The sequence below is a fragment of the Mauremys reevesii genome, linkage group 19 (genome assembly GCF_016161935.1).
Source record: "Mauremys reevesii isolate NIE-2019 linkage group 19, ASM1616193v1, whole genome shotgun sequence".
NCBI lineage: Eukaryota > Metazoa > Chordata > Testudines > Geoemydidae > Mauremys > Mauremys reevesii.
Window position 1 is genome coordinate 197,259 of NC_052641.1, and position 27,780 is coordinate 225,038.

At 51.4% G+C, this 27,780-nt stretch overlaps 3 long non-coding RNA genes across 3 annotated transcripts; all 3 read right to left on the reverse strand.

Annotated features, from left to right (window-relative positions):
- Positions 1–17,017: 17,017 nt before the first annotated feature.
- On the reverse strand, positions 17,018–19,776 carry LOC120386883. Its single transcript, XR_005589957.1, has 4 exons — positions 19,725–19,776; positions 19,195–19,269; positions 18,224–18,377; positions 17,018–17,136 (listed from the first exon to the last, which is right to left on the reverse strand). It is a non-coding gene; the product is annotated as an uncharacterized LOC120386883 (long non-coding RNA).
- A 425-nt stretch (positions 19,777–20,201) lies between these two features.
- Positions 20,202–22,355, reverse strand: LOC120386559. Its single transcript, XR_005589777.1, has 3 exons — positions 22,300–22,355; positions 21,427–21,582; positions 20,202–20,332 (listed from the first exon to the last, which is right to left on the reverse strand). It is a non-coding gene; the product is annotated as an uncharacterized LOC120386559 (long non-coding RNA).
- Positions 22,353–23,579, reverse strand: LOC120386560. The gene is made up of 3 exons (XR_005589778.1): positions 23,518–23,579; positions 22,861–23,004; positions 22,353–22,474 (listed from the first exon to the last, which is right to left on the reverse strand). It is a non-coding gene; the product is annotated as an uncharacterized LOC120386560 (long non-coding RNA).
- Between the last annotated feature and the right edge of the window lie 4,201 nt (positions 23,580–27,780).

Sequence of the window (27,780 nt, forward strand, 5' to 3'; positions counted from 1 at the left end):
CTCTCCTGTGTGGATTCTACGATGTGTGATAAGGTGTGAGCTCCAATTGAAGTGTTTCCCACACTCATGGCATGTGTAATGTGTGTCTTCCAAGTTGATTCTCTCACTTGTAATAAGGTCTGTGTGGCTACTGAAGTTTTCCTCTGGCCTCTGCTGAGTCTCACAGGCTTTGCTTTTGCTTTTTCTGGGAGTGCACAACTCCAGGAAACATTCCCTTTCGATCTTCCTGATAATGTCCCATGTGGTTCTATTGGCTCAGCATCTTCCTGCTGGGGTTTCTCCTCCTTGTTATCACTCACCATCCTGTCACCTGATGGGAGACAGAGAGAATGAGACATAGGTCACTCTCTGTGCCTGAGAGAAAGGAAATCTCAGAGATAGGAATGGAAAAAGGGATGAACCAACCAAAATATATGTTGGAGATTTTCCCAAACCTCTCCCCAGAGGAGAATGGAAGGGATCAGTTTTGGTCTGCATCTCACCAGAACTCTCAGGGAAAGCGAGATTGGGGGGGACCTGCTGCCAGTTGACAGTCAGGATAGGTGGGATGCTGTAAGTGACATCTATCTAATGATGCCACATCTGCAGGGAACAATCCTGAACTTGGAGAGCTCACAAGGTCTTTGTAGGGCATCCCAAATGTTTCCTGGACAGTTTTCGAGTTGGTTTAACCAATTCCCCACCTGTGCAGGCAGCTCTCAGGGGCACTTCTTTCTCAGAGCCCTGGAGACCTGGGACCCACGGCTCTTCCCCTCATTCCAGCTGCGAGATCACATCAGGTTTGGAAACTGGAAACTCTACTCAAGGCAAAGAAATCAAGGGAGGTCAGTGGAATTTGTGGGATACTTTTCACAAATAATAGTCCATGGTTTTAAGCCAATCTCCTTTTAAGCAGTAACATCCCAGGGCCAGCTTCCTTGGCTCAATGTGGCAGGAGAGTAATTATTCTAAATCACATTCATTACCTCAGTGCCTAGGGACCAACTAACAGGGGGTCCCCATTGTGCTAGGCACAGTACAAACGCAGAATAGTAGATGGCCCATGCCCTGAAGAATTACAATCTAAATAGAAAAGACAAACACAGAATGGAGGAAGGGGTCGAATCCTCTGTTAGAATAGAGATATTCAGGCCTGCCTGTAAAGCCTATACATTAAGAACTTACAATTGTTTTTTATCACTTAACTAGTTACAGGAGTATGAAAACAAAGAATGAAAATCTCAGTCTGCCTGTGTATGGGTCTTCTCTCACTAGGATCAGGGCCGGCTCCAGGCACAGCTGAGCAAGCTGGTGGTTGGGGCGGCAGATTCTAGGGGGCGGCATCCGCCCAATCCTAGGGCGGCACTGACGGGGTTTTTTTCTGCTGCTCTGGCTGCCCCGCAGCGCCCTGCAGCGAGCCCGGCAGGGCAGCCCGCGTCCTTCCCTCCCTGCCAACCGGAGCAGCTGCAGCTCGGAGCCCTCCCGGCAGGCGGCGCGGAGGTGGTGTTTGAGCAATTGGTCCTGATTTGGCACTCTCCGTTGCCACTCTGGCCCCGTTGTTTTTGTTTTTGTTTTTCCCTGCAGCTCGGTGGCCCCACCCTCCATTTTTTTTTGCTTGAGCGGCAAAAGCCAGAGCCGGCCCTGACTAGGATAGTCTGAGGCCTTTTTCTTAGGCTAAGGACTTTGGCTAAGCAGCAGGGGCAGCCATTAGCTGGGAAGCGAAGGGTCACATCCTCTCATCCCAAACCAGTCACACTGAAATAAGGTGCTATTAGGCTGTTAGGAAGACGATCCTGTCTGTATGATGCCCATCACCACCAGATAAAGAAACAGATCTTAAGGTGGATAAAAGAAACTTAGTTTGACAGCATCCTGTCTGGCAAGAAATCACTTATCAATGGCTCTGACTGCGAAACTCTCATTTCTGTATTGTTCTATCTTCATGGCCCTCACTTTTCTGTTGTTTATCTGTCTGGTTCTCTAATTGTTTCTCTCTTCTGTACAATCAATCGTGCTAGGTGTAGCTGAGAATATGACTCTATAAACTGGGGTCAAACAGGAGGGGAAGGGAAATTGGAATCATGTTTATTAAGTGGGGAACAGGAACAGGGACACAGGCAAGGCTGGGAAGGAGGACGGGGTAAATGCTCTGCAGCATCAGAGCTGGGAAGGGAACACTGGGAACAGACTGTATGGGTGTATAGAGATAAGCCTGAGTGGTGTGAAGGGCTTGAATATGTAATCTTATAGGTGTAACAATTGTACGGGCTACACAACCACCCAGTGACATCATCAACAAAGTGCCCATTTGTGCCTGGGTAGCGGCCCTGCTATGGGAGGGAGTGTGACGTTATTGGTATAAACTGGGACCATATAGAACATGGTTTGCAACCAAGGTCCTGTAGTGGCACCAAATCTTAGATAAAGGGGGTCATATAAGGTGTCTAAGACCAGGTTATGGGTGGCTGGTTATGATTATGCTGTCTGTGTGCATGTGTCATTTTAGTTGAAGTTATGTATATTGGCTCTATACTGTCTGTATTTCAAGTTGGTGCTGTGCTTCTGGGAAACATCCCAGACAAGTTGGTGTTAGCTCTGCCCAGCTTGCTTGATGGCCCATTAAGGACCATCAGCTACACAATTGACCCATGGAGAGAAGGCAGACACGCCTTGTGACTCAGCAAAGTATGCAGGGACTGGCCCATGTGACTCCAGACTCCATTTTGCTGTAATTTTCCACAGTAAGGACAAAGAGGTTCTTACACCTGGAAAAGCCTATTGTAGTGGGGAGAATTGCCCCACTCCCTGTGAGAGTGGGCTGCGGCAGGCCAGGGCGCCTGTGCAGACAGTGAGCCAATCAGAGAGGGGCTTATTGAGAGCCAATCAGGGCCCAGATTAGAGACAGCCAATCAGGGCCAGGCTCAGGGGTATATAAAGGCTGCCCAGAGCAGGAGCAGTCAGTCTGTCCCAGGCCTTCGACAGGGGAAGGTCAGTCTCAAGGGCGGAGACTAGCACGCGGACAGCGCAGTGCTGGCCATGCTCGGGAGGCTAGGAGCTTGAACCCGTAGCCTGCCAGGCTGCAGGCCCTGAAGGGAAGGGCCTAGCGGGTGCAAGGGGCCGTAGGGAAGCGGCCCAGGAAACAGACAGCAGAAGGGGAGAGAAGGACAGCGAGGCTGACGCCAGAGGTCCCTGGGCCGGGACCCAGAGTAGAGGGCGGGCCTGGGTCCCCCCCTTTGCAGTGCACCCAGCCATTGGCTGTAGGGAGCGGCCATCTTGCTACGCCAGATCCCTGACAGGAGGGATTAGACTCAGAGGGCGATTGCACATAGTGACTGGGGTGTGAGACCACTGAGCACTGACCCCCGGAAGGCGCGAGAAGGACTAAGGGGCACTGCCGGAGGGCAGTGGCCTCGAAGAGGACGCCACCGAGCACGCAGCAACGTGGGTCCAGAGATAACAGAGGACAGAACAACGGACGGGACACCACCAGGAGGAGGTGCTCCACTGGAATGAGCTAATTCCCAGAGTCACCAGCAGGAGGCGCCGTGGGGGTGAGTCCCAACCAGTTACACCTATCTAAGGCTGATGCCTCATCTCCATCTGGTCTACAATCCTGCTTCTTACCTCTGGAGGGCTTTGCTACAAACTGAAGCTCTGCACAAAGGACTGATGACCCATCCCAGCGGGGGATGTACTCCAGAGACTTGATTTGAACCTGCAGTTTATGCCATCACTGCTACAAGCCTGAACTAAGAACTTTGCCATTACTGTATGTAATTGATTCCATTTAACCAATTCTAGTTCTCATCTCTACCTTTTTTCCTTCATGAATAAACCTTTAGATTTTAGATTCTAAAGGATTGGCAAGAGCGTGATTTGTGGGTAAGATCTGATGTGTATATTGACCTGGGTCTGGGGCTTGGTCCTTTGGGATAGAGAGAACCGTTTTCTTTTATTGGGGTGTTGGTTTTCATAACCATTCATCCCCAGGACGAGTAGCACTGGTGCTGATACTGGGAGACTGGAGTGTCTAAGGGAATTGCTTGTGTGACTTGTGGTTAGCCAGTGGGGTGAAACCAAAGTCCTCTTTGTCTGGCTGGTTTGGTTTGCCTTAGAGGTGGAAAAACCCCAGCCTAGGGCTGTGACTGCCCTGTTTGAGCAATTGGTCCTGATTTGGCACTCTCCGCTGGGTCCCGCCAGAACCGCATCGTCACAGGGAGGAATGCAGCAAGGACTCAGGATCAGTGGCCAGGGTCACTGAGCATAGACATGGGGAGGTTATATGGGGAGAGGGGTTATGAGTGGGAGAGGGAGGTCAAATGTTAAAATAATGATATTTGGGGGGAAAAATGTAAAAAACTGAACAGAAATAAAACTGGAGTGTAGGCTCTAAAGCAACAAGGCTTCAGTAGGGATTGAGGGTTAAAGGTCTGGGATCCCCCACAGCTCTAGATTCCCAAACCTCTCCTCCCTCCCAATGACCCACCCAGCCCACTTCCCGGGTGCCCTTCCTCCACGCTCCCCTCCCCTTCTTCCCATTACTCTCAGCCGGCACCACTTCCCGGCACCTTGGGAGCTTCTTGTATTTTCTCCTCATCTCTCACTACCTCCTACCTCCCTGCTGCTGCTTAGCTCTAACCCTGCACACACCCTCCCCCTGTCCTGGCACCCCAGAATTACCTACTCCCCCCACTTCTCCGCCCCTCCCACGGCTCTCTTATCCCTTCACCCATGGGATCCTGAATGGCAACATTACACGCTCTCCTAAAAGAGCTCATCTCACTGTCACACAAATCATGCATGAGTCATACACATATTTTCTCAATTTAGAATTCTACAGGAGGCATATTTTCCTCTTAAAATGAGGAAAAGGCATTTAATCTACAGTGTATAATATAGCCAATAAGGATATATTAAATCCAATTTTAAAATGACTGACGGCACCAAAAAGGCACATGTCCAAAAATGATACTACCATGTGGGAGATAAGGCAAAAAAAGGGGAGCAAGAAAACCTGCAAAACTTGTATGATGAATAAAGGTATACTGTTATTACTACTCAGGTTCTTTAGAGACCCCACAGCTTCTAAAAACCCAGGCGACAGGACTCCTTACCCAGCAAGACCACCATCTCATAGTTCTCCTGCATGACATCCCTGTAGAGGGCTCTCTGAGTGGGGTCCAGCAGAACCCACTCTTCCCTAGTGAAATACACAGCCACCTCCTCGAAGGTCACCGGCCCCTGAAAGAGCAAGAGTCCAACACTCAGTACCTGCTGCCCCACTCACAACCCCACTATTCACGGAACAGCAGCACCAGGTAAATGGAAGCTCCAGGAGGCACATGTTAACAGAGTCCCACCCTACCTTGCTTAGAGCAGCCAGGAGGCATCAGAGGGTGGAAAGAGAGAACCTTTGTGTCTCCCAGCTGACAGACAGAGGCAGAGTCATCACATTTATCACATAGCTACTAGCCAGGGCTTGATATAGGAGATGGGGCTGTCTCTGGACCCTGCTGGTGGCTTCCTGGTAGGAATCTCCAAAGAAAATATATGGAAGAAAGGGGAAGTCAACAGTAAAGAATATAAGTTAGAAAGTCAGAATTGTAGAAAATTGGTAAGGGAAGCTATCAGAAATCAATGACCACTTAATGAAAATGAGAAGGAAGTTTTAAAAAAGTATATTAAGTACAAAATTAATCCCTAACAATGGTAGTGGTAAATTACTAGATGGAAATGGCAGAATTATCAAAAATAATACAGAAGAGGTAATAGTGTTCAATAAATATTTCACTCCTGGAGTTGGAGAAAAACAGATGATGTAATCATATAAGACGCTGACAACGACAGTCTTTCCATCCCAACAATAACTCACGAGGATGTTAAACAGCAGCTATTACAGTTAGACATGTTTAAATAAGCAGGTCCAGATAACTTGTATTAAGAGTTTTGAAAGACCTGGTGGAGGACTGTTAATGTTGATTTTAATTAGGACTTGGACCAATGGGGAAATTCCAGAAGACTGGAAAAAAGCTAATGCTGTGCCAATATTTAAAAGTGTAAAAGAGATGACCCAGCTAATTACAAGAGTGTTAGTCCGATACTGGGCAAGATAATAGAGCAGCGAATATGGATTTAATTAATAAAGAGGTAAAGGAGGGTAATATAATTAGTACCAATTAACAAAGGTTCAGAGACAACAGATCCAATCAAACTAACTGGATATCCTTATTGGGTGAGATCAAAAGTTTGATTGCAGCTAATAGTATTGATGAGCTAAGAGGTGAAAACATTACCTAGACTTCTGTAAGGCATATGACTTGGTTCAGCACAACATTTTGACTAGAAAACTAGAAAGATACAAAATAAACACAGCATACATTAAATAGATTAAAAACTATGATTGTAAATGGGGAACCATGCTTGAGTAGATTTCTTTCTAGGGGGTTCCCACAAGGATTGGTTCTTGGCCCTGCGCTATTTAACATTCTTATCAATGACCTGGAAGAGAATATAAAATCATCATTGATAAAGTTTGCAGTTGCCACAAAGATTGGGGTTCGTGGTAACTAATGAAGTGTCAGAAGATTCAGGCTCCAGCACTGGGAGTCCGGGAAGTTTTTCCAGCCCTGGCTGGAGGGTTATTTCCTGTTCCACAAAGAGTGGAAGTTCCATTCCCAACTCCTGTGCCTTGAAATTAGGCCCTGACACTACACCACACATTCAGCATAGTGGTATGATTATAAAATGATTAGAACATAATTATGTTGCATTTTGTGCAAGATGCATCATGTTCAGTGTCATTGGAAAAGTTATGATTTGTTGAATATGACTGTCCTATTTGTGTGCATGTATCATGTCTGTAACTGAAGTTATGGATATTGACTCTGTATCTGTATTTCAAATGTGTTTACTCTGGGTAACACTCACAACAAGCCTTTCAGGTACAACAAAGAAGCCAGACAGTGTTCATGGCTCATCAAGAAAGACAATGGACCGTGGAAGAGCTTAGCCCTCTTGTGAATTTTTCAGCTGGCCTATGAGCCATGGCTACTATGACTCAGCAGGGCATGCTAGGGCATGTGAGCAGACCACATGACAACAAACTCCATTTTGGTACCTGTATTTTTCCACAAACTGGACTGGGAAACAAGTTTGGAACAAATGGTTCCCGCAATATGGAAAAGCTACATAAGGTGGAGTGTGACATCATTTCTTGGCCTCATTCCCCACACAAGAGAACTCCTGGAAACACCTGAGGAAGAAAGACTGAACTGGGGGAACTGCTGGTCCCAGGGTAAAGGGATTTTTAGCTTGTGTATGGAAACTTGGTGGACTGCTTGTATCATCAGTCAGGGTGAGAAACTGCTATTCAAATTCTATCCAGATAGTATGTTAAGCTTAGTTTGAGTTTTTGGTTATTTGTTAAGTAATCTGCTTTGATCTGTTTGCTACCACTTATGGCTGGGAAATTGGCTTTTGTCTTCTATCTGTCTTTGAGTGGCTTAGGTAAAGCACTCAGGTAGCTTAGTTGGATGCGTGGTGCCACCTGCTGTCCTGTTGGGTAATAACAGGGCCTGGAGAGGCTGGCAGTGTGAGAAGGGCCAACCCAGTTTGAGGGTTAGAGGGACAGTGTTTCCCAGAAGCCCCCCAGACTGCACCCCCGGGGTGACAGCCCATCACACCCTAGAGTACACAAGTCTCAGCAGGTTTGTCACATCCTTTCCTCCCAATCCACACCCTAGACAGTTCCTGCCTCCCACTACCTCTAGCAGTTCCCACCCTCCTATTCATTTACTTCTCCTCTCCCTCCAAGCAGAACCCACCACCAGCTCCCTGATAATCCCTTACCTGAGCCAGCTCCATTGCAGACATTTCCTTCCAGCTGGGAGGAGGGGATGATTTAGGGTGAAAGGTGGACATTATTCTGTAGCCTGCCAGGGCAAGAAGGGCAATGTGAGAGAATTCAGACAGGGTTTCTGTCCTTTCCACATGTCAATTCCCCCCAGCATTTTTCCCTGGTAATGGACATTCTAGGTTCTGCCACACTGTGTAGCACAAAATGACCTTATTCCAGTACAGGCCTAGCCCCCTCCCACCAGGGTGTAACCCTCCTAGACATAGTGAAACCCTCCCAGTAGCAGAGTCACTCTGTTACATTTATACAGTTTGTAGATGATACCAAGCTGGGGGGGGGGGGCTGCAAGTGCTTTTGGAGGCTAAATTACAATTCAAATTGATCTGGACAAACTGGAGAATATAGAAATTCAATGAGGAGAGAAAACCCAAATCTCCACTTAGAAAGGATAGTTGCACACACACATGACAGGACAGAAATGACTGCCTAGGAAGGAGCACAGCAGAAACGGATCTGGAGAGTCACAGTGGATCACAAGCTAAATAACAGTGTTACACTGTTGCAAAAAAAAAAAAACAAGTATAATGAGATGTAGTAGCAGTGAGTATGTAACAAGACATGAGAGTAATTCTTCCGCTCTACTCTGCACTGATTAGGCCTCAACTGGAGTAATGTGTCCAGTTCTGGGTGCCACATTTCAGGAAAGATGTGGAAAAATTGGAGAAAGTCCAGAGAAGAGCAATAAAAATGATTAAAGGTCTAGAAAACATCACCTATGAGGGAAGACTGAAAAAATTGTGTTTGTTTAGTCAGGAGAAGATATGATCAGCTTTCAAGTACATAAAAGTTCATTTCAAGGAGGAAGGAGAAACATTGTTCTTAACCTCTGAGGACAGGACAAGAAGCAATGGGCTTAAATTGCAGCAAGAAAGGTTTAGGTTGGACATTAGGAAAAACTCCCTGTCAGGGTGGTTAAGCACTGGAATAAATTGCCTAGGGAGGTTGTGGAATCTCCATCATTGGGGATTTTTAAGAGCAGGCTGGACAAATACCTCTCAGGGATGGTCTAGATCAGGGGTGGCCAACATGTGGCTCTTTAGAATTTAATACGCGGCTCCTTGTACAGGCACCAACTCCGGGGCTGGTGCTACAGGCACCAACTTTCCAATGTGCTGGGTGTGCTCACTACTCAGCTACAGGCCCTGCCCCCACTCCACGCCTTCCCTGAGCCTGCAGTGCCCACGCTCCATCCCCCCCGTCCCCCCCACCGAGTGTCTTGCATAGCATGAGCAGCTGATCGGGAGTGCGAGGAGGGGGGGTGCTGATTAGTGTGGCTTCCCATGGGTGGGAGGCACTGGGAGCAGGGGGTGGGAGCTGATGATTCTTTAGCAATGTATATTGGTAAATTCTGGCTCTTTCTCAGGCTCAGGTTGGCCACTCCTGGTCTAGATAATACTTCATCCTGCCTTGAGTGCAGGGGACTGGACTAGCTACCTCTCAAGGTCCCTTCCAGTTCTGTGATTCTATGAACCAAAGGCCAGAGATGAGCAGAATCAAAGAAGTCACTCTGGGGAGTCTCCCTGTCATTGTCCCCAAGGCAGCTCTCTCAGATTAACTAAGTTATTTGATGCTCCAGCCTTTACACAGTCTCTCCTGGGAGTGCCCCTTTCATGGGCTGGGCCTAGTTTTAGCTTTTGGGAAGCGTGACCCTGGGGGCTCTGAGACTGGGCCTTCTTGCCTCAGCACACCTTGTTTCTTTCTGTGGCTCCCAGTGAGTCCAAATGAGTAGATACTCCTCATACAGACTGTGAACATAAGAATGTGTTTTGTGTTTAGACTTTATCGAATGCTTGTAAGTTGCTGCCTGAGTTAACATCTGACTAGTTGCATTGTGAGCCTCTGTGGCTCTGTAAATCACCAGACAGGAGAGAGACTTTACCTATGTGAAGTGCTGATTGGCAACAGAATGCCTGGCAGGAAAGGTCCATCAACACCAGAGAGACTATTATGGGATGTTAACAAAGACACAAGACTGTTGTTGTGCTCTTCACTTCCCATTAGCTGAGTTTGCTGCTCAGAGCACATGGTAGGAAGGGATGAAAAACCCCATAGAGAAGGAACTGATTGTCTGTATGCTGCCTGGACTCTGCGGGAAGTTTCTAGGCATAAGCAAGAGATCCCCAGCTGCTTAGCCTGGGTTAGTCCTAAAGAATATGTAGAGCTTGCTTATTACAGAAGCTTCTATTACCTTTGAAATTTAAGACTGCAACTCATCTGCATCTATAGGATTACCTGCTTTAACTTTGTTAACAACTCTCGTTTCCTTTTAAATAAGTCTTAATACAGGTTATGACAGGACTGGCTACAAGTGTCTTTGTTGGAAGATCTAAGATGACCTAAGGAAGTGACGGGTCCTTTGGGACTGGCAGTAACTTGAACATTGCTGTGATTCGTGCTGTAAGGCAGTGGTTCTCAACCAGGGCCCCCCTGGGGGGACGTGAGCAGCTTTCAGGGGGCTGCCAAGCAAAGCCGGCATTAGACTCACTGAGTCCCAGGGCAGAAAGCTGAAGTCCCAGCGCATGGGGCTGAAGTCCAGGGCCCTGAGCCCCATCACCAGGGCTGAAGCCAAAGCCTAAGCAATGTAGCTTTCGGGGGCCCATGTGGCATGGGGCCGCAGGCAGTTGCCCTGCTTGCTACCCCTAACGCCAGCCCTGGATTTTAAATGCAGAAAACCAGGTCTTGTGGCCCACATGGGCAGTGTCGTTATTATAGCGTGTGTGGGGGTGGGGGTGGGAGGCTCAGAAAGAAAAGGTTGGGAACCCCTGGAGTAAGGGACCACCTGTCACAAAGGTGAGCTCACCTGTGTGGTGAGATATATGTATCACCCAAGAGGACTGTCTGTGATTCCATGTTAATGCTGTTACAATGCCTGAAGCGTTTACACTGGATACTTGGTTGGTGAAATCTCCATACAGACCTCACACCCAATTTGGGGTTTGTGCCCTGCTTCTCACCAGTCTGCATGAGGCTGGTGCTAGTGCTCTCGAGTCACTGAAGACAGTGTTACAAAGAGAGGAGCTGTGACTTCCCCAAGGTCACTAAACAGGTCCATGACAGAGCCAGGAACAGATCCTGTTAACTCCCGAGCCCCGTCACTCGCAGCTTGGAAAGGTCCCCAGTGCACACTGTAGGAAGAGCTGTGCAGAGATTGCAAATGAGCTGCTCTGCCAAGACAGCCTGCACATCCATGGACAAACCACCTCGCTGGGGGTGTGTCCCCTGGGTCAGGAGAAGTCAGTGTCCAGTCCTGTGGGGCTGTGCTCCTGGCTCATACCTCCAGTACTCACTGCTGCCCCTCCGTTACCATCTGCACTGTTCAGTGAGCCTCAGGCCTCAGGGAGGTCACAGCCCCTCTCCCCACCCCAAACCTTCAAACTGGGACATGGTGCACCAGTGCCAGAGTGCACTAGTGTAAATTCTGTCTACACTAAGGGTTTGCACCAGTGCCTAAAACAGCAGTGTGGCAGAGACCTTCAGAAACAGCAGTACGGTGGCACTAGAACCTATTTCTAGCTCGGTCACAGACAGCCTGGGTGACCTTGGACACGTCAATGTTTCTCCTCCCAACTTTAGTCTCTTTATCCAACTGCCCACTCACTGGGGTCTCCTCTCTCTCCAGAGCTGCTCACCACTAAAATCTGTGTGGGTGTCCCCAGAGCTAAGGCAGTTCAGCTCTGGAACAGTCTTACAAGGGGGCTGGGGAGTCTCTTTCCCTGGAAGTTTTAAAGAACAAATAGGACAAAGCTCTGTCATAGATAATCTACATATACTTGGTCCTGCCTCAGCAGAGAAAGCTGGACTTGATGACATCTTGAGGTCCTATCTAGCCCTACATTTCTAGGATGCGATGCAATATATACATATAAAAACACAACATACAGAATAAAACTCACCACAACATAATGTCAGGCAAATTCAGGGGGAAAAAAAACACAACCTACACTCCACAGCATAAAATGACAATACAAAGGAAAAGAAAGCAACACGATGCGAACTATGACATCCTACGACAAAAGTACACAATGGAAAACAAGCTGAGGCAAAACAATTCACCATAAAACTGCTACACAACATGGTGCGATCACAGTTCCAAATGGCACCATGCAAAACAGCTCAGCGTAGAACATGACGCAGCAAAAAAGAGAATTATTTCAATGTAGGCCTGGAAGGGATCTTGAGAAGTCATCTACTCCAGCCCGCTGTGCTGAGGCAGGACCAAGTATCCCTAGACATTCGCAGACTGGCGTATCTCTAACATGGTCTTAAAAACCTCCAATGAAGGAAATTCCACAGCCTCCTTGGAAGCCAATGCAAGGCAAACACAGACCAAAACAATGCTGTACACACACACGCTGGGCTTGCGGTTAAGGGGGGAGGCAAGAATTGAAACAATCTGGGTTCAGTTCCCAGTTTTGCCGCAAATTCTCCACGCAAACTTGTTACACACCGGTGGCTGGCCCGTACCACTGACTTGGGCCCACACGGCTCAGGCTGTGGGGCTGTTTAATTGTCATGTAGAAGTTCCGGCTTGGGCTGCAGCCCAAGGTCTGGCACACTCCCACCTCGCCGGGTCCTAAGGTGAAAAGAGACAAATTCATATTACAATTAAGGCACAAATATTCAACAGCGAGGATGATTCACCACAGGAACAAGCTACCAAGGAAAGTGGTGGATTCTCCGTCTCGTGACGTCATTTCATGATGACTGGATGCCTTTCTGGAATGTGTTTACCCCAAAAGTAGCTAGTGTGTCATACAGGAGGCCTGTGATATGCAGGGGTCAGATTAGATGCTCTAATGGTCTCTTCTGGCAATAAAGTGGACTAATTTATTTAGAACTGAATGTAGCATTGGGAGCAGCAGCGTCTGACGTTTTCCTGTCTAGCCGGCTTGCTTCCTAGAACGAATGCTCCTTGAGTGGGGTGATCCACAGGGAGTAGCTCAAACCTTCAAAGTGCCTGGCCAGGGGCAGGACATTAGCCCAGCAAGGGAGGGGTGTGGCAGTGACATCACAAAGGCCTTTTGCAGGGGCTCAGACTATTGGCCAAAGGTGGTGGGGAGGTGGTGACCTCACAGAGAGATGCTGACATCAGCCAGGCAGGACAGGGGCGAGGGGCCAGGGAAACCTCAGAGACCCTGTGGCTTTGCTTCAGCAAGTCTCCTTCTCCAGGTCTCTCTTTGAGGACTGGGGGAATATTGGGGTTCACGTACCTGAGCGCCAGGAGGAACCTCTTTCGAGTTTTCTCCTTCCCTTTTAGTGATTTTACTTGATAACAGCCGACCCTGTTTAGAAGGTAAGAGCCTCCTCGAGGTTTGAAACTGTTCAGTCTGATCCATCTGGTGACAGTTGAATTCATGGAAAACATGATCTTAAGGAGGCAGAATTTTATTCCAAACCTGGCATCTTGTCCCTTAGAATCACTGAGGACATTAGGGTTTGTCCATACATAAGAACATAAGAAAGGCCGTACCGGGTCAGACCAAAGGTCCATCTAGCCCAGTATCTGTCTACCGACAGTGGCCAATGCCAGGTGCCCCTGAGGGAGTGAACCTAACAGGCAATGATCAAGTGATCTCTCTCCTGCCATCCATCTCCATCCTCTGACGAACAGAGGCTAGGGACACCATTCTTACCCATCCTTGACTGGAGATTTGTAATGGGAATCACTAGGAGAGGAATGATCCTGGGAAGTCAATGCCCAGCCTCCCAACCCTGCTCCTTTGGCCTTGTTTAATGAACAGATGAAAGATAAGAGCATTGTACTCAATACGTTCAGTGTCCATACAATCTCGGTGCACACTGGATTTGAAAGTTGTCCTTCTTCATCCACGAGTGTCCATTTGAAATCAGAGGATTTATAATGCCCCATGGGCTACTTCCTGTGATACACAGGGTCACAAACATCGTGGTGAATAGGACAGATGACTAAGTAATCACAGTGGGTTTCACCCCGTGGGATCACCTGTAAGGATTTTTCCTTCCTTTAAAGAGGGCAGGACCCAAACCCCATTCAGAAGACATGGGAATCTTACAGTAAATTCTTCCCACATAGTCCCCTTTGTAAAGCCCATCTATCGTAGCTTCCCTTAGCACAAGAAAAAAAGGACACGCAGTGGTAACCACACAAACAAGACTTTATTTCCTATGGGGAAAAGGGCTAGGATAGGACAGAGAAGGGCAGATTAACAAAACTTTAACTCTGGAAATGCTCCACTCTCCCAAACAGTTACACCCCTGAGGTAATGTTGATGTTCTCTCTCTTCTCTTGCAAGGACAGTGGTGGATGGCTGCTGCTCTCTTGACATTGGACATCAGGGACGGACTTCGATGAGGGACATAGGAACGGGTGAGTAGACCTAACTAAAACCCCTCCCTATCCCTCTTTGCGTCGTCTCTGCCTGGATGTTAGACCCTATCTACGGATTCAATCCGTGCGTGGGAGTGTGCTTCCCCACCCAAAATAATAGAGCACATGGGAAAAGGTCACCACATTCTTTCCCAAGTCCAAGATGGACACCTTATAGATAACATAAAGGTACATGCCTTTCTTCCCTTCTTTACTAAAATTTGGCAGGGCAACTAGCATTTTACAACCTGGAGACTGGATTTGACCGATCAGGGGATGTTCTGGGACAGGGTGACCCATCCAGAAGGGGTTGTGTATCCTCTGAGAACTCCTCCCCTGTCCTCTACCAATTGAAGTGGGTGTCAGCCCTGTAGGACCACCCGAGAGGATTTGACCAAACACGGAAGTAATGTGGCGGAGTGACCTGCCCGCAACAGGATCACATGGGCCATCTAAAAAGCCCTCACACCACCCTCTACCAATTGGCGACGGTTTCAACCCACCTTGGGCCATCACAGAAGGGAAACATGTACCAATCAGAACAGATATAGCCCGAAGGTCGAGGCCATGATTTCTGCAAAACACATCCTTGGAACGAGACGGCCTCTTCCCCGCAGTGTTGGGTTGCGACTTCCAGGACGATGCTGCCAGTCACGCAAACATGGAGCTCCGGAGATCGGCGGCTTCTGGCCTAGGCCTTCGGGCACTGCCTATTCTGATCGGTACGTTTCCCTTCTGGGATGGCCTAAGGGATGAGTGTGAAACCCTGACTGATTAGCAGAGGACGGTGGGGGGATTTCATGGAGGGGTGATGGGCCCCTCTTATGGGCAGGTCACCCCACCATGGCACTTTCACCTATCTGGTGAAATCCCCTCTCTGGTTGGTCCTAAGGGGATGAGGCCCACCCCAACTGGGGTGAGTTCTTGGAGGGGTTACATGACCCACTTCCGGATGGGTCACTCTGCCCCAGAACTTTCCCCCGTTGCTCAGATCCATTCCTGAGGTAGATCGATGGCGATAAAATACCCCCAGATTGGGGGAGGAGTGGGAGGAGCTCTTAGAGGGGTCACATGCCACTCCTTGCTTCTGCTCACGTTTGCATCTTGACCCCGAAAGTCTTATGTCATGGGGTCATTCTCCTGGTGACAGACGAGTGATGCCTTAGGGGTGAAGGGGCGAGGTCCCTTGGCTGGAACCAAATAACTGCCCTTAGCCTCAGTGTGGTTTGACCTAATGGCCACAGTCAAAATGGCTGCCCTCCCCCTCAGGGCTGTGTGGCCCAACGACCAGAGTCCGTGCGGCCGCCCTCCCCCTCAGGGCTGTGTGGCCCAGAGACCAGAGTCCGTGTGGCTGCCCGCTCCGTCGGGGCTGTGGGGCCCAATGACCAGAGTCCGTGTGGCCGCCCGCTCCGTCGGGGCTGCGTGGCCCAACGACCAGAGTCCGTGTGGCCGCCCTCTCCGTCGGGGCTGTGGGGCCCAAGGACCAGAGTCCGTGTGGCCGCCCTCTCCGTCGGGCTGTGGCCCAGAGAACAGAATCCGTGCGGCCGCCCTCTCCGGCGGGGCTGTGGGGCCAGAGACCAGAGTCCGTACAGCCGCCCTCTCCGTCGGGGCTGTGTGGCCCAACGACCAGAGTCCGTGCGGCCGCCCTCTCCGGCGGGGCTGTGTGGCCCAACGACCAGAGTCCGTGCGGCCGCCCTCTCCGTCGGGGCTGTGTGGCCCAACGACCAGAGTCCGTGCGGCCGCCCTCTCCGTCGGGGCTGCGTGGCCCAACGACCAGAGTCCGTGCGGCCGCCCTCTCCGTCGGGGCCGTGTGACAACGACCAGAGTCCGTCGGCCGCCCGCTCCGTCGGGGCCGTGTGTCCCAACGACCAGAGTCCGTGCGGCCGCCTCTCCGTCGGGGCTGTGGCCCAACGACCAGAGTCCGTCGGCCGCCCGCCCATCGGGGCTGTGGGTCGAGCGACCCGCGTGCGTGCGTCCGCCCTCCCTCTCTGTCGGGGCTGCGTGGCCCAACGACCAGAGTCCGTGCGGCCGCCCTCCCTCTCCGGCAGGGCTGTGTGGCCCAGAGACCAGTGTCCGTGCCGCTATCCTGTCTCTCACGCCTGTGTGGCCCGATGGCTCCAGACAATATGGCTGCTCTCTCCCTCAGTGCTGTGTGGCCCAACGGGCAGAGTCAATATCGCTGCCCTTCAGCACAGGGCTGTCTGGCTGAGAGTTCAGAGACAAGATGGCCGCCCCTCCTCTTGGGGTTGTGCAGTCTAGTGGCACATTGGGGAGGTGGGCTGCCACCCAAGGATGGATGGTGGCCGGGTAGGGGACACAGGCCCTTGTTACTCCCGGGTCCGACCCCAGGGCCTTGTCCATGGCCAATGTGTTCGGCACTGAGTCAGTGGGGATCCAGCCAGAACATCTGACGTCAGTCACCATGGCGATGGCTAGTTCTCCCAGGTTACTTCCTACGAGATGTCTCTAGGCCATGGGCTGGGGTCTCTGGGCTCCCGGCGTGGAATCTCCCAGAGACTCCGAGCTCCCTTGCACGTCTGCAGGCACCCGGGGATGGGGTTGGGTCTCGGCACCTCGGGGCTCTGCAGTCAGGGGCATCAGCTGCTTCTGGACTGGAGCCTACAATGTGCATCCTCCATTTTCGGCATCTGCCTAGACCGAGCTGAGCTGCTCCCTTTCACACTGGTGCTCCAGTTGTAGCATGTCCGGCAGGGCTGGGGAGGGGCTTGGCTTCCGCCGCCTCCTGCCAGACTGTGAGGTTATGTGTGACTGGTGCACCCGGCACATCCTGCTCTGCCTCTTTTCTCTCCTCCTTCCCATGCAGCAGCTGCTTTGCCGTCTCCCAAGAGATGTGATCAGTGGTGGGCTCGGTTGGCTCCTGTTAGCCTCTAGATGTCTGTAAGAGGGAGAAAGGGCAGGAACACAAATCAGAAGAACAAAACCTTCCAGCAGGGTAGTTTTCCACAGCACAAAACCACCACACTTTGCTAATGCTCCTTTGTAACTTCCTGAGAGCTGGCATTGCGTAAGAGAGCACCCAACCCCCCACAACCTCCGCTACCCTGTGGGCTGGCAATGGATAGAGGGAGTCTGGGAGACTTTCTCCTCTCTCCGCCTGGCTCTGATGACTGAGGGAATCACATGCGAGAAGCTCTGTGAATGTAGGGCTCTGTGCAGTGGGGAGAGATGTCAGACATGGAGCCCAAAGGTGGGGTTGTCCTGACTCTGCAGTAACTTCATTACAGTGAGAGAGATTTCAGAGTTCAGCTACAGGGTTCTGCCCTGTAACCGTGTGTGGGGCTGGGGCAGAAGTGGGGCAGTGATGCACTCATGAAAGGAGTAGGGCTAAGGGGGCCCCGTGGTACAGCCGCTAAAGCCCCTGTGTGCTGCGTTCAGCCGGGCCGGCTCTGCCTGGCTGGGGTGGGGTGGGGCGGCGGCTCAGCGCACTGCCGTTCCTCTCCCCCCCCCGGCCATTTGGGGATTTAGTTGGGGATCGGTCCTGCGTTGAGGAGGGGGTTGGACTAGATGACCTCCTGAGGTCCCTTCCAACCCTGCTAGTGATACTCTATGAGCTGCTCTTGCCTGTAGGCTCCGCCCCCTACAGCTCCTGTTGGCTGCGAATCATTAATCCCACCCTGGCCCTGCCCCTAGCTGCTCCTCACTCCAGCTCCAACCCTCGGCTCGACCTCCACTAGGCCCCACCACCCCGGCTCCAGCCACTGGGCCCAACCGTCCATGCTCTGATGTCCGACACCAGCGATATGTAGGAGTTGTTCACCTCCGGGCTTTCCATGCGTATGGCCCTGACTTTGTCAGCTCTGGTTTTCATCTGCCATTGTGCTGCCCCGTCACATGGCTTTATTAGATCCCTTTCAACTTCTTCAAAGTCTTCTCTACGCCTCACTGACCTACACAATTGTCTGTCATCTGCCAATATCCACCTCGTTGTTCAGTCCCTGTTCCAAAGACGCTGTTGTACGTACCATAGCAGGACAAAGAGGTCTTCTGTGTCGGTCCCGGTTCCCTAGTCGAATGCGGAACCCGACACGAGATTTCCAAGCTTCTGCAGCCATTTGTAATGTCTATTGAGGATGTGCCCTGTGGTCCTGTCACATGTCAAAGGCACTTCCTGAAAAGCTGAAACAAAGAGGAAACAGGTTGGAAGCCCCATGGTGCTGATGTGACTGGTGCCTAGAAACCTCCCCTTCAGATGGCCATTGCCACATGCTATTAGCTACCCAAGAGTCTGCAGGCAGAAACAGCAACTCAGCTACTCCCAAAATAGCCCTGGACAGAGAGGAGACCCCATTCCGTGCGTAACTTCCCCTCCCCAGCATACGCACGTCCACACGCTAAAACACAGGCAGGTGGGAGCAACTCTGCTTGGGATGGAACAGAAAAGCAGAGGTGTTAAATCATCCAACATTTACGCACAGATCCGCATAGGAATTTAGACTCCTAACAACATCTACTGAAATCCTATGTGGCCCTGGGCCTTCGTTCCTTAAGAGGTCACAGGGAAAGATGTTCCCAATGTGCACTCAGGGAATTTCCTATGAGCTGATAACCAAGATATGAGTGGTTCCCTGGCCTGAAATCTCTCCATTACAGGGAGGGCAAGTGATGAATCTTTCCCTACAGAGGGTAATTGTCATCATCACCACCACCACCCTTAATAATAACAACAGCCCTTTTCAATTCTGTCAATGTTCTGACCTCTATGAAGACAGTCTCCCCACACAGTTCTAAGGCTACGTCTATTCTAGGAGCTAGGGATGGAATTTCCCTGCTCCCGTACACATATTGTGGCACCTCGATCAAAGCTCACGTGATCATCCTTCTTCCTTAAACACTGTCCTTAGACAGAGAGGGACACATTCAAACTGTTTTCAGGCCCTGTGCTGCATCCCTGTACTTCCCACAGAGGCACAAACACACAGAGGTATTTCCTTACCTTCATACAGACGGGAGATGCCATCTTCAGTCACTGTTTCAGACAACAAGTCACAGTAATGGTGGATAGTATTTCCTAGACAGACAATGAATCTCATAACTTTTCAAATCCTTTGCTTAAAACTGCGAAAGATGCAGCCATTCTCCCAAGACAGCCCTTGGGAAATTAAATACATTCCTTACATCTGTTCACAAAGCACATTAGATAAAGCATCAGAAGCCTAGAAGTCACTGAGAGACTGATTTCCAAAGGAGATTGAATTCACATCATGCTGGTTTCCCCAAGGCGCAGCCAAAGAGGAGTTGTGGGCAGGGGAAGTTGGTGCGATCGATACAGCTAAGTTGCTCCACTCATCTTGGAAGTCATGTTAATCTCTCTCTCTCTCTCTCTCTCTGTCACACACACACACACACACACACACACACACAGTTTTAAGATTCTGGTGCTGTGAGAGGGAACAGAGCAGCAGTCTAGAAAAGGGCTTTGAAGGAAGCAGGTCAAAAAAGCTCAAGTGAAGTCGCTCTGCTTACCAATGAACAGGGCTGCAGAATGTCTGATTGTTGTCTGTGAGCTTTCCAGGTATTCTAAGGCGTGGAACAGGAATTTGGGGATGTGGCTCTTGTTGTTCTGCATCTAGGAAGAAAGAAGGAAGAAACGCACAATATACAAATGACATGTTCTTCCCACAGGGACTAGTCCAGGGAAGCCAAAGCATAGAGCCAGGGCATGGCAACAGCCAGTATGAGCCCATACGCCATAGCAGCACCTCTCTGGAGTTACTGTTGTGTTCTCCAGAACCTCAGCTTTTGTTTTCAGAAAGTTTGCAGGTCTAACAGTTCAGGAGAAAAATTTCAAAAATGTGAAGGGATTGTAACTCCTGCAGAAATGAACCAGCAGAGAGCCTGGAATAGAGTCCTGCCACCCGATGGAAGCGGATGGGTACTCAGGGTGTGGGGTTAAAAAGGTCTCCCTCAAGTCCCCATTCACCACTCTGAAGGCACAAGGAATTCACCTACAAGCACTTCCAGGCACACTTCCGGAGCTGTGTGGAGCCATCCCAGGCCATGCTGCGGAACAGCGTCTTCAAATGAGCCCACCTGAGAAACACTGCGCAGCGGAAGAGCGTCAGTTTGCATCTCTGCAAGAGAAGGTGAGACCAAGAGGGTTCTCACTGAGAGAGGGACAGTCTGGGGGACATGGAGCCTTCCCCGTCACTTGTTCTCCTGCTTTTCCTGCTAGTGGAGGAGATTCCTGTCATTTGTTGTACACAGGAGTGTGCTCAGAAGAGGGAATTGGCTGGAGCGAGCCAGAGCCGTCCTGTCTTTGGATGGTTTGGAGCGGTTGACCAGGGCCCTGCGCTTTGGGGGGCCCCGCACTTCAGGGGGACGCAGGACGTGGGCCATGCTGGGGCCAGGCGCAGTACTCCCGGTCCCACTATGCTATGCCCCACCTCGCCAGCGCCCAGCGTCGTTTGGGAAATGAGGGGGTGGGGCTTTGGGGGGCGGGGAGGAATAGGGATGGGGCAGGGGGCGGAGCAGGGGTGGGAAGAGGTGGGGTGGCACTTGGGGGAAGGGATGGAGTGGGGCTGTGGCTTAGGGCAGAGTAGGGGGTGTTGTCCCAGGTCCTGTGCCCCTCTATGGACGGCCCTGGAAAGATTCATAAGAGATCTCCACAGCTCAGTCCTTAGGTGCAAAGAGACTGCATGAGAGCGTGAGTCAGCTTTGGGATCCCAAAGAGTCGGACCAAAGGGCCGCCAGATCAGGCTTCCCTCCACATCCCAGTTGGCCCAACAACAGAGGGCAACGTCCGGTGAATTCTGGGAAGCTGGGACCTGGAGAAGTTCTCTCAGGAGCTCCAGGGAAGAAGTCAGGGCAGCTGCACCCACTTTCCAGAAGGCTGTGGGCAGATATCAGCTCCCTGAACTGAAGGGGCTCTTACAGATCTGTGCTCCCTTTTCTTTTGCTGCCTCTTGTTATGAACCTTTGGATGCAGCAGCCCAAAGGCCTGAGGCCCGTCTTTGCAGGAGAGGGTCAGGGCTCTTTCCCAGAAGAAGGCTTTTCTTCCCAATTGTGCTGTGTGCTGTGAGTATGGATGAGGCACTGGGCTCCAGCATGGAGTGAAGCAGGGAGGAGAAGACTCTGCTTGGGCAAGGGGCTCTGGCCATTAATGGAGTGGGGGCCCCAGGAGATTCTGGCTCTTTACTCTTAAGGAAATAATGACCGTGGCACTTACCAGTGTCACACTCTCATCCCGGTCTTCAAGGTGCAGCAGGAGCGGGAGCAAGCAGTGGATCATCTTCTGCTGCACGATGGGTTTGTCCGGGTCCTTCACGCTGCTCACCACGTTGCCAAGCAGTAAAATGGCAACGGAGCGCACGCTGTCCCTCTCCTGGCAATGACACACAGGGAGTGGGAAGCCCGGTTAAAGCCAGGCAGGATCAGAGCATAACGTGACAGAGTCATAATCCACGCTGCTCCGGTTCCCCCGTGTTAACTGACTTGGGTCGCGGGAGCAGTGAGGCCACCAGGCCAGCGCCATAGACATCTTGTGTAGAACAAGGCCTGAGACACTGTGCAGGGCAGTGCAGCCCCATGGTGTCCTAGACACAATTTCTGTCTGGAGAGCACAGAATCCTAGACCCTAGAAGCTTAGGGGAGAGGGAGGGAAGGCTGCTGGAGACTGGTCTGGGAAGGGAGGAGCAGCTGCTGGAGCCTTACAGGAGGTGCTGCTACAAAACACAGCAGTTCTTTTGCTCCTTGGTGCCCCTGAGAGCCGGGAGATTCCCGACCCACCTCTTTCCTGCTGGGAATCTCCACCTCTTTGGGGCCGGTGTTCTCCAGACAGCTGGTCATCTGCCCAGTGCCAGGACCCCTCTCCCGAGGCCAGGCGGCAGCAGGGCTGGGAGCATGGCGCTGATGCTGAGGTTTGCGGAGAAGAGCTCTGACAGGAGGTGGCTGAGCAGGAGATTCCCCACCCATGGCAGGGCACCCCTTGGAGGCTTCATGGCAGGGCAGAGGGGTGGGAGGGAAGGGGATGGGAAGAGAGAGACAAGGGCACCAGAGACAGGCGGGGGGAATGGGGTTCTCCTGTGTTTCCCAGCCTTACGTCATCAATGAAGGGGCGAAGGCTGACTGCAATGTCCTGGGAGATGGAGCCAAGCCTCCCCATCCAGGAGGTAGATGATGTCTGCAGCTTGATGCATGGCTCCCATGACACGCCCTCTATCCGTGTCACAGAACATGTCCATGATCGCTGGCAGCTGGGCCCGTAACGAGTGCACCTGCAGCAATGGAGAAGGCAGCTCATTACTACCCTGGATGACAGCCTGGGGCATATGCTGGCCCATCCCACTCCCACCTATGAGACACCACGGCTGGCACAGCCGCCCAATGGGGCACAAAGTCATTCTCCTGTCACTCTCTGCCAGCTGCTCACTGTAACCTTTGTCTTTGCTCACCCGCCTCCCCCACTGCATCACATCTGCAATCAGGGGTCAGCTCACGGGAGCAGGGACCACGTCGTGCCTTGATTTGCTCAGTAAAGCACCTCCAACATTCGAGTGCTGTGCGTTAAACAACAAGGCTTGTGTGGGGATCTCGCTCTCATTGCTGAGCGATTCGATGAACATCGGCTTCCTCGGTCCCCCAGGCAATCCACGCCCCTCACCTTTTCTGGCTGGAGCACAATACTGCCAAGGCCTCGCAGACTGAGCCGACGTACAATGGGGTTTTTATCTTGGGTCCATTCCATGAGCTGTGCCTGGAGCTCTGATTTTGTCAGTATTGTCTCAATGGAAGGACTCTGGAGAAACTGGAAAGAGCCAAATCAACATCGGGTTGAGGAGCAGAGGTCTTCCTGTGGGGTCTGTCCCCTGGACACTCATCTTTACCAAATGGCCACTTACTCCCATACAACGTCTCCGGTGTGTAGGGAGCCAGTTGCTGCTCTTTCAGTTGGCTCATTCCCAGAACTTAGACTAATGCACAAGTCACAAATAAACCCCCAGGGAAAGGGGAATCTCCAGGCCCCACTGAGTGCCATGGAGAGACCCCTGGGGCAGAAGAAAAGCAGAACCCCAGGAAAAGGTGAGGAGAGAAGCATGGCCTTGGGGCACCGGAGAAACATCTCCTCTTGTCACAGGATCCCACCTAGGTACATCCAGCCAGGAGCGATCTCACCCTGTCTCTCCCTCCTCTCTGTGCCATGCCCCACCACCATCCATGTGCGGAGAGGAGCTAGCTGGCTGGAAGGCTGCTGAGCTGCTGACAATGTGCCCAGAGCTTACTGGCCTGAGCTGCTCTCCTGTCAACTAATGAATCTCACCTCAGTGCAGAAAGTTATGGCGATATTTCTCTGCTCCTCCTCCTTCTCCCTTTGAACAGTGGTGACGGCCTCTCTGAAGACGGCAGGGAGCTGAGGGTTCTCAAACTCGATCATGGCTCTGGAACATGGAGCAGAAAGTCCCTTGTGGTTATCAAGGGGGAGAGAGAGTTCCTCTCTAGTTGCTGGGCTGAGATGGCAGCCTGGAACAGAGGAACATTTCACACGGAAATCCCATTCCCAAGAGAGACCCACTGAAGAGGAAACTTTGGGCTCCTACCTTGCAATCACGCCAACACCCTGCGAGTAGTAATATCGTGAGGCTATCATGTCCCAACCCTGCTGAAATTGGATGCTGGCAAATTCCTTCCAGTATCCGGGCATGGAAAAAAGAGTCTTCACAGCCTCCACCGACGTGCTAAAGACAAAAAATACCAGTGTCAGGCAACGAGATCAGCCCCAATCATGGCAAAGCTGCACACGCCTGGCACACACAGCATGGACAGCAGGAGCTAGCCTCCCCGAGGATAGATCCAGTGTGATATCATGGTGCTCCCCTGCCCAATGGGCCCTGTCGACACTGCAGTTTCATTGAGTTTGTAACCAGTTAGTGACACTGTAGCTTCTTAAGATGGTTGATGTCATCACTCAATGCGGTTGAATACTTGATTCTTTACTGTGACAGGTAACAGGACTCAAGCGGGCATGTGGGGCCAGATCCTTAGTTGGTGTAAGCGAGCCTGGGCTAACTATAGCACCCGAACAAATGATGGCCATGAACAGCCTACATGTGTTTAGCAGAGCACATCTGTTCTTCCTTTTCCTTTCAGTCATTACCTTAGGGGGTTGAGGCAGCTGGATCCCTCCTCGGGGCTGGATGTCGTGCTGGCCATGTAGGTCCCTGGCAAGTGCAGATCCATCACATACTGCACTTGCCTGACGCAGAGGATGAGCATCTGGGGATACATTTCCAGGATGGCTTCTCAGTATCCCCATAGGAAAGGACCTCGTAAATGGTCCTCATTGCCTGGAGGGGAAAGAATTTCACTCCACTAGCCCAATCTGCCACCTGCCCCATTGCCATTCGCTATTGTCCTTTTCTCGGTCTCATTTCCTCCCAGCCTATTACAAAGAGGATTGGCTCCTGAGAGGGGAGGAGACATTTGGAGGGTCCTGAACCTTCACCCATTCCTGGAACGGAAGCAGGATGGAGCCCTACGGAAAGGTCAGAGGAGTCTGGATGATGTTATTCCCCATTATTTCGCTTAATGGTGCAGACTCTGTGCTTTGGGTTTCCAGCCATGACTGCACGGGCTGAAACCATCCTGAGGAGATCTGTTCTTGTAGACCCAGTGTTTCTGGCCCAGTCAAAAGTACTGGACATCTCATGATCCCATGCTGGGAAGATTTCTAGTCACAATTTAGAGAGCCAGAAACCTGGATACTTCCAAGAGACACTCGAACTGCACCTGCTCACTAAAGAGCCACCTAGAGCGGCAAACAGAGCCAGGGCACCAGCAGATAAACCGCTTCAGATCAGTAACTTTTCCTGGGTGAAGCTTTATTTACACCTCTTTGGTTTGCTAGGAGGTGGCCAGGACACACTAAGGCCTGGTCTGCATTACAGAGTTATGTCAATGCAAGGCCCCTCACCCAGCATCACCCTAACTATGGAATTTCCTTCCCATTGGCAGAACTGCCCCTTGGTGCCAAATTCATAACTCCACCTCCACAAGTGGCAGAGAGTCCAGGTCGATGCAGTGTCAGTGTAGACACAACGTCGCGTACGTCAACTGGCTTTCAGGAGCCTTCCCACAATGCCCCACCCTGACCGTACAATCGAGACGAGCGCTTCTGGTGAGGACGTGCACTGCCGACACAAGCCGCAAAGTGCAGACACACACAAGGGATAGAATTGCTGTGGCGGCTGTATGCCGAGGTTACGCAGGTCGGCTTCATTGTGTAGTGGAGCCGTGGCCTGAAGCTAAGAAGGGGTGAAGCTCACAGACACACACAGATGCACTATCCTCCCCGCGCTTGCGGGTTCTCAAAGTGACATCTCAAACCTCACTTACAGCCAGAGACACATTGCCGCTCTTCTCCTCCCGGTGTCTCTGCTGGAGCTTGTCCAGCAGCTGCTGCAGCACCTCCCTGGGGAGCTGTGGTTCTTCCCCCAGGGCCTTCCACAGCTCAATGGCACATCTGCAGATTCAGAAAGAGAAGTCAGACCTTCCCTGCTTGGCCACCTCTTGCCCTCCCCAGGGAGAGGCTTGGAAAGTGGGCAGGAAAGGCGTCTGAGAGAGGAGACACCGATTGGTGCAGGGAGGCTGAGGCAGGGCAAGTCCCGTCAGAGAAGGTTGTATTTATTCCTTTCCCCTAATGGGTTGTTGTTCCTGAAGCTAGCACCGCTGTTTCCAGGACAGTGACCATGATCTGACCACCGAGTGACCAGCACAGTGTGACCACCAGACTGTGCAACATTCTGCTCTGTTACGCTAGGCTCAGTCCCGAGGAACTTGCCTGACCTCAGTGCAGTTCCTCTGGCTATTTGGGGGTGTAACTGAGACCCAGCATTTGGCCAAGTGTCTCTTAGCAGCTGAATCCTACTGCAGTGTGGTGGACGGGTCAGACACTGACTCAGAACATGCCCTGATAGGAGAGGGTTCAGAGGAGATTGTACTGCCCAGTGTGACAGAGCTGGAAGGAAACTAGTACTGAAATCCCCCTCCTCTCTTCTCTCCATTCTTGCTGATCTAACCGCTCCTGGTCCCCCCAGGCATCCGCACAGGAAGACTGCAGACAGATCCAAAAAGCTTCCAGTCATTTAACTTCCAAGTTTGGTGAGGAAGGTCGGACATGGTGGTCAAGCCCTGGGGACACTGAGAACTAGGTTGGACAAACCAAGAGCAAATGGCCTGGATTTAAGGTCTTCAGGAAGCTTGACTGAAATTCTGTGCCAACGCTGCCGAGTTTCTATAGCTTCTGAGCACAGACCCTGGAAAGCACTGGGGCTGCTTCAAGGAATTCAAACCTGAAAGGTTTACAAATCAAACACTCAAATCAATATGAAAACCAACACTGTATTCCTCTGGTAACGGAACTGGGTAAGAAATTCAGTTTCTTTCATGCTGCTCTTCAATTCTCTCTCCCATGTGACACAGATTTGTCTATGGTCAGTGCAGAACTGCATTGCAGAGGATGCTGAGGAAAGAGGAGTTTTGACCTCTGGCGAGGGTCCAGTTGGGTTTCACGGCCCCTAGGCACATGGAGACTGTATTATAAACACCTCAGCTGGATGACTCTGCAAAGTGATCGGCAATAACCAGCAGGACTCAGGGTTCACAACGTATTGAGATGAAAAGAGGCACTCACCCCTCTCAGAGCTGTTCTTGCCGGCTGTCTGCAGACTCAGGCAGGCTGCACTGCATTTACGCTCTGGTCATGTGTGGATCATTTATTTATTTATTTAGTTTGCAACAATTAGGTCTGGAACTTTCTGTCTGAAGAGATTTACCTCTGCTGCGCAGCGCCATAAGGATGAGTGCATTTTTTCACCACTTCCTCAGCCATGGAATAACTAGGGATCTGACTGCAGGTAACAATCCTGCACTGGTCCCCAGCGGACGGACAGATGGACCTCATGGACCTTTTCCATCTCTGCCTTCTCTCACACAATAGGGAGCAGCCAGACCTCATGACCCAGGGATGTGGAGTCATTTATTGGCCCTGTACTGGATGGGAGAGGAAGTGGGGTGACCCATAGCAATCAGGACAGTCTCCATCCTGGGGAGTGCAGGAGGAGGGTTGGCTCCTCAGTGGCTGGGCCTGGGCATCTCCTCTTGGTGAGCCTGGACAGCTCTCTGCACAGCAGGAAACTCCCTCCAACTGCGTGAGCCCGACGGACCCTTCCCGGACTGTGGCCTGTCGGTAGGAGCAGGAAGAGAAATAATGGCCTGAGGTGATAACAGAGCAGCTCCCTACCTGTCCGAGGACAGCGTGTGCGCCACACAGCTCAGAACCACGTCCTGGGGGTGGGAACGAGCCAGCAAGGCCGTGGCCCTCAGTGCTGCTTTTCTGGCTCTGGGATGACAGACGTTGTCCAGCCAGATTAAGATACGTCCCACAACGTCTCCAACCTGGAAGAATGCCAGAAAGTTGAGGGATGGATTTATCCATGAGTGGCAACCTCCCAGGTAACCTCTCCTGGCAGCCCTGCAAGCCACCTCTCACCTCGGTTGCCCATCTTGGCTCCTCCATAATCTGAAG